This window comes from Myotis brandtii, unplaced genomic scaffold (assembly GCF_000412655.1).
Source record: "Myotis brandtii unplaced genomic scaffold, ASM41265v1 scaffold633, whole genome shotgun sequence".
Lineage (NCBI taxonomy): Eukaryota > Metazoa > Chordata > Mammalia > Chiroptera > Vespertilionidae > Myotis > Myotis brandtii.
In genome coordinates, this window is record NW_005370423.1 from 3,293,170 (window position 1) to 3,299,601 (window position 6,432).

Here is a 6,432-nt window from a genome sequence, read left to right on the forward strand (position 1 = left end):
CCTGCAGGCTCCATCCAGCCCCAGGTCACTGCCCACAGAGGCTGACGGTCTGATGCTAACTGGATGGACACAATCCATCATGTCACACAAGCAAACATATGTAAAGCTGGCCCTAGTGCTGTGAGTGAAAGGGCCCCCCCACCCCACCCCACACACACGCACCCGAGCCTGTGAAGAGGGGATTGACTCATCAGAGAGCCCAGGGAAGGACTCCTGGGAACAGTCCCTCTTGAACTGGGATCCGATGGATGAGCAGGAGTGAAGGGAGTGAAAGGAAAGCAGGAGGGAGGACCAGCGTGTGCAAACACCTGAGGCAGCCGTGTAAGCTGGCCGGGTGGAGAGGTGGAGAGCGTAGGCAGGAGACAGGCCTAGCAAGGCCGCAACACAAGGGGTTCGGACTCTATTCTGGGCCTAAGGAGATGCTCCCGGAGGGCCTCGGGCCAGCGCTGGCCTGGCGAGATGGGCCGAGAGGCGCTGATTCTGGCTCAGTCCTGATGTGGTAATAACTGCTCGGACCTCAGAGCAGCTGCAGCTCCTGCAAGGGAGAGAGAGGCCGGAGAGAGTGTGCGGAGACCCCACTGCCTCCGAGGGAGAGAGGACGGCGGCATGGACTGGGGACCGGGGAGAGGAGAGACCCAGCAGTTGGCAAACGTACTAAAACTTGTGTGCGGCCGGAGCACAGCTGCATTCCTGTTTCTTACTCTAAAGCCCTCGATGTCATTGACGAGGAAGCCTGAGAGAGACACCATCCTACGGACTGCCGGCCAGGACACGTCGGGTCTGTTTATCAGATTGGCCGGGTATATTAAGCAACATTATGTGTGCAAGTCCGTCTGCTTTTTGTTTGTTTGTTTAATATATTTTTTATTGAGTTCAGAGAGTAAGGGAGAGGGAGAGAGAGAGAGAGAAACATCAATGATGAGAGAGAAACATTGATCGGCTGCCTTCTGCACGCCCCTACCTGGGGGTGGAGCCCGCCACCCGGGCCTGTGCCCTGACCGGGAATCGAACCCTGACCTCCTGGTTCATAGGTCGATGCTCAACCACTGAGCCACGCCAGCCGGGCAGGTCCATCCGCTGTGACAGCATCCGCAGGCCGGCAGGCCCTAAGCGCCAGGGGGCTGGTCACAAGGACATATTGCCTCCTCTCGCTCACTTCTGGGAAAGGGCAGAAAAGCGGGCTGGTTGCATATAAAGGGTTGTCGTCATGGCATCGCACGTGCCTGGATTCACATGCCTGTTCCTACTGCTGCCCTTACCAGCTCTGTGGAACGTTCCAGAGCCTCTCTGTGCTCCTGTTGCCTCATCGTTGACATGGGGGTGATAGTAGCAGCCACCGCTGCTGGAGTTTTCGAGGCCAGAGAAACCCCTCTCCTGCTTTCAGGACTGAGAAGCAAAAGCAGGTGCCAGACAGGTAGAGACCGAAATGCCACCTCGGAGGAGACCAGGCTGGACCGGAGGATGTGGTTGAGGTGAAAAGGCTTCATGCAGCCGCGGACACAGAGAGCGACCGCAGACAGCGGGGAGGAACATGCCCTTGCCGGGGACAGGGGGTCCGGCCCAGCGCTGAGCCTTCGCTGGAAGTCACCTGTCGTCCTGGGGAAGTGAGTGGGAGGCAAGGGGACTGGTCGGTGCAGGGAACAGGCCTCAGAAACCCCTCTCTCCCATGGAAATAGGAGGAGGAGGAAGTGCCTCCCTCTGAAACCGGACAGCCAGGGGGTCCGGGCTGCCTGTCACTACTGGAGCCAACAAGGTTGAATCACCTGAGCGTTTATTCTAATCCTGCCAGCGGCAGCGTGGGAGCTCAGCAGGTCAGCCACAGACATCTGCTCTGCCCCCCACCGTCAGCTGCTGCTTCTCGTGGGTAGAAGCACAAAGATTCCATGGGGGAGGGATGCCAAGTGGGCAGTTTACAGGTATTTGCAGAGGCCTGCGGGTATGCAAAGGGCTGGGGGTCTTCAAAGGGCTGGCGATTCTGGCTTCTGCAACAAGGCTGTTCATCTTCCCATGAAAACCTGCATCTCCAGGTGAGCTTCCAGGCCCCAGGTGCGACTCCCTCCCGGCCAGGTGAGAATGTGCCTTCTTTCATCGGAATAAAGACAGAGCCTGGTTAGTAGTTCTTACCATTATAGCTGGTCCCCCGCATTTTCTTTCTGCCCCTGTCACCTCCACACTGGCTCACGGGGTTGCTATGGAGATCAGACTCTGCAGAGCGGACATCCCTGGCAGCAGCCGTCCTGGGCTGGGGAGGCTGGCCCCTGAGGGAAGTTGTGGTTGAGCAATGGCATGAAGCAAGGGAGTTTCTTAAAAGGGGATTTCTCTATTTCCCCTTCTCCCCTGGTTCCCTTTACGCAGGAAATCTTGAGAGTTTCCTAAAGGGAAATGCTGACCAGATGTGAACTGGCAAGTCTTCGAAGCAGAGGAAAAACCCCGGCGGGTGCCTCGATGCGGGTGAATACAGTATCGAGGTCCGGCGTCCTTTCGGGGTGTATGCAGGCACTACCTGGTTGCTGGAGGGCGGGGTTCTGTTTGGGGTGGGGTGGTGCCTGTTGTGTGCTTTTCAAGGCAGCCTCCCCTCACCCCTGACAGTGAAGCAATTAGGAATCTCGGGCAGGGAAGCAAGCAGGTACCGCCCTGGGGAGAGCCCTGGCCAATCACACAGCAATCGCAGCTCCATTGAGTGCCAGGGCAAGGGGGAGGCAGGAAAGAGCCTGTCCACTCCGGGAGGCACCCTGTCAGCACAGCCGGGCTCCCCACCTGCACCGAACCGCCTGAGCCAACCTCAGGTCATCCGCCTGAAGGGGGAGGCTGCCGGCTGTGTGGACGCCCTGGGAATGCCCCTGGGAGCAGGAAAGGGTTGGTCCGGGAGGCCAGCGGCTCTCTTCCCGCTGAGTCATCCCCGGGAGGGGCACCAGGACCACACCTGCCCGGGTTTCTGAGGCTGACGGAAACCCCCAGCGCCGGCATCCCTGAGCGGTCTGACCTCGGGTAATCCCTCTACCATTCCCCGCTGGCATTTCCAGCGGCAACACCTTTAGATCCCCTCCTGTCCCTCCAGGGGAATCGGCACAGAGGGAGGGGGCTGCCTGGCCCCCATGTTCGGTGCGGTTGCATAAGGCACACCAAGCTTTTCCGTGATAATGGAGCCTTAAGTAGACGGCTAATGGAGCAACAATCACAGGGAACATTTCTGTAGTCATCGCTGACTGTGCCCAGGTGTTGTTGAGTGGGTGTCAATGAATCAGGGGCTTTGGCTAGAAATAAGGGGAAAAGATTTGTTCGAGGGTCTGAGGGTTTGCCAACCGGAAACACAACCAGGCCAGGCCCGGAGCGTTCTGAAGAAGAGAGAGAAGCTGAGGGTTTGTACAGTAAAAGAGCACATTCCTGAGCAGGCTTGGTGCTGCGTGTTAGCCTCTGGGTTGGTCTGAGATGCTCACCCTCTCACCAGCTGGCGGCCTAAATACACGAGCCTGTCATCAGAGGGTTCTCTGGGGGTTTGGTGTGTATTCAGGCATTAACGCGGGACTGGAAAGTTCCGACGTTTGCGTTCCGGAGCTGGTTAGAACAGGAATCGAACTGTTTCCTCAACCTACCAGAACCCTTGCTCTGAATTCTGTCTGGGCCAGTGGTCGGCAAACTCATTAGTCAACAGAGCCAAATATCAGCAGTACAATTGAAAAAATTTTTGAGAGCCAAATTATTTTTTAAACTTAAACTATATAGGTAGGTACATTGTTATTAACTTAATTAGGGTACTCCTAAAACGTAATCAGGGTACTCCTAAGGCTTAGGAAGAGCCACACTCAAGGGGCCAAAGAGCCGCATGTGGCTCAAGAGCCACAGTTTGCCAACCACGGGTCTGGGCTGAACTAAAACACCGATTTCGGTCATGTAACTGCTTGATGGCAGTGACTCTGTTTGATTTCTTCACTCGACTCCTCGGGACTATACTAACTTTCACAACAATAGGAAGTCCTATTGTTAACCACATTTCACAGATGAGGAATTAAGACGTGTCTGCTCTGTCTACTACAGTCAGCCCAGAGAGAGGAAGCCAACCCTCTATCTTGCACCATCTGTTTTCATGGACTCAGAAAGTGCCAAGGTGTGAGAAGGACTTCAGAGATCGCCGAGTACAACCCTGGATTTCACGGATGGGAACACAGAACTGGACAGGGCTCACGGTGTGTTTGCCCAAGTCCCACAGTCCAACCATGGCTGAGCCCCTGACCCCCGCGTTCTGTACGTCTCCTCTAACACACCCTCCCCCTTCCCTCCCAAAAGAAAGCGTGTTCCCAGATTTTTCTCAACCACTTGTTTGCTTTTCAATTCTCCATACTTACTATTTCCAGTTTTTTCTTCTGTTACCATTTTTTTAATATATATTTTTATTGATGGCAGAGCGAAAGGGAGAGGGAGAGGGAGGGAGGGAGGGAGGGAGAGAGAGAGAGAGAGAGAGAGAGAGGGAAACATCAATGATGAGAGAGAATCATGGATCAGCTGCCTCCTGCATGCCCCACACTGGGGATGGAGCCCACAGCCTGGGCCTGGGCCCTGACCTGGAATCTAACCGAGACCTCCTGGTTCACAGGTCGACACTCAAACACTGAGCCACACCATCCGGGCTTCTGTTATCATTTTTAGTGAAGGGGAAAAAAGGGGGGGGGATAAGAAAAGAGGAAAGAGAAAGGAAAGAAAAGAAGAAAGAGAGAAAGAGGGAGATGGGTAAGGGGAGAGAGAGAAAGGAAAGAGAGACAGAGGGACGGGGGAACTGTTAACAATGATGTATTAGGCCTTTGTTTTTGAGTTCGCCTAAGAAAATTCAGAGCAAGATCTCTGACGCAAGAAGTTTATTTAGAAAGTCAGAGGTGGAAGGAGTGAGCCAGCTGGGCCTCATGGACTCGGGAAACAAGTTACAGAGGAGAGAAGGGCCCTGGGAGCTTAGGAGAAGGAAATCAAAGGGTCGGCAGCTGAGGAAAGAAGGGGGAACAGGGAGGGCGTGAGAGAGGGGAGGGAGCGAGTACATGGGGCCCTGGTCTTAAGGGTTTTTATCTATTTTCTGAAGGTGGGAATTTTAGGGGAGGTCTCTGGGAAGGTCTCAATAGAATATTCATCAGCTTCCCAGGTGTGTCCTTACAGGGTCCTGGTCTCCACAGACGGACGGAGGGGTTGGCACTAGGGCAGGAGGCCATCAGTCAGTGCAGCTGGGCCTGATGCCGGCCACGGCCTCGCCTTGTCTGGTTCCGCTGCTCTTCTGGGCCTGGAGATGAGACACACTGAGGCCTAGATGTTACCTCTCGTCTGACCAAAACCCTGTCTCTGTGGTCAGCAGACCCGCAGCTCTGTTCCTCCGATGATGTGATGTGGGTCAGAACCTCACTGTCCCGAGGGCTCAGTGCTCAGGGGAGGGTCCTGCAGGGGCTTGTGTGGGAGTCTGTGAGGCTGTTCCCCGGCCCCCTTGTCCTCCTCGAAGGGGTCTACCACATGGCCAGCGACATGCCAGGGGAGGGGAGGCCACCTGGGGTAAGGTCCTAGCCCAGTGATGGCGAACCTTTTGAACTCGGCGTGTCAGCATTTTGAAAAGCCCTAACTTAACTCTGGTGCCGTGTCACATATAGAAATTTTTTGATATTTGCAACCATAGTAAAACAAAGACTTATATTTTTTATGTTTATTTTATATATTTAAATGCCATTGAACAAAGAAAAATCAACCAAAAAAATGAGTTCGCGTGTCACCTCTGACACGCGTGTCACAGGTTCACCATCACTGGCCTAGCCTGTGATTCATGTTTTCCCAGTTTTGCCCATTGCTAGGCACCCAGGACTTCCTGCCCTGCGGACACTCCTCCCTGGCCCATTGTGCCTGTGCCTGTCCCACTGCCCCCTCTGCCAGAACTCTGTGCCCATCCATTGATGAGAAACTGGACAGCCCAACCCAATCTCCAGCGCCCTGGCGCGGGGGTCAGGATGTCTGAAGGCCAGCAGATCCGTGGCCTGCCCCTGGGTCAGTCCCGCCTCCTCCTTCTAAGCCTCAGTTTCCCCACCTGCAAAACCAGAAGTTCACCCTCCAACAGGTCATCCGGAAGCATTTTTTTTGTTTGTTGTTTGTTTGTTTTAAAGAGTAAATTCTCCTTTATTTTTTATAAATGTTTTTATTGATTTTCAGATAGAGAGGGAGGGAGAGGGAGAGAAACATCAACAGACACACCCACTGGCTGCCTCCTGCACCCCCTACTGGGCGTGGAGCCCACAACCCGGGCACGTGCCCCACCGGGAATCGAACCAGGACCCCCTGGTCCCTGGGAGGACGCTCCATCCACCTGAGCGCTTGGTGCTCCCCAAAGAACGAGCCCGAGCTTTGCCCTCAACAAACATGGCATCGGCGGTGACGTCGCCTTCCGTCGCCTCGCGGGTCCCCGCCCCCCGCCCC

The 6,432-nt window shown here is 55.0% G+C and overlaps 1 long non-coding RNA gene across 1 annotated transcript; it reads right to left on the bottom strand.

The window, feature by feature from the left end:
• Positions 1-1,091: 1,091 nt before the first annotated feature.
• On the bottom strand, positions 1,092-2,380 carry LOC106723732. Its single transcript, XR_001359444.1, has 3 exons — positions 2,183-2,380; positions 1,764-2,082; positions 1,092-1,596 (listed from the first exon to the last, which is right to left on the bottom strand). It is a non-coding gene; the product is annotated as an uncharacterized LOC106723732 (long non-coding RNA).
• Positions 2,381-6,432: the final 4,052 nt, after the last annotated feature.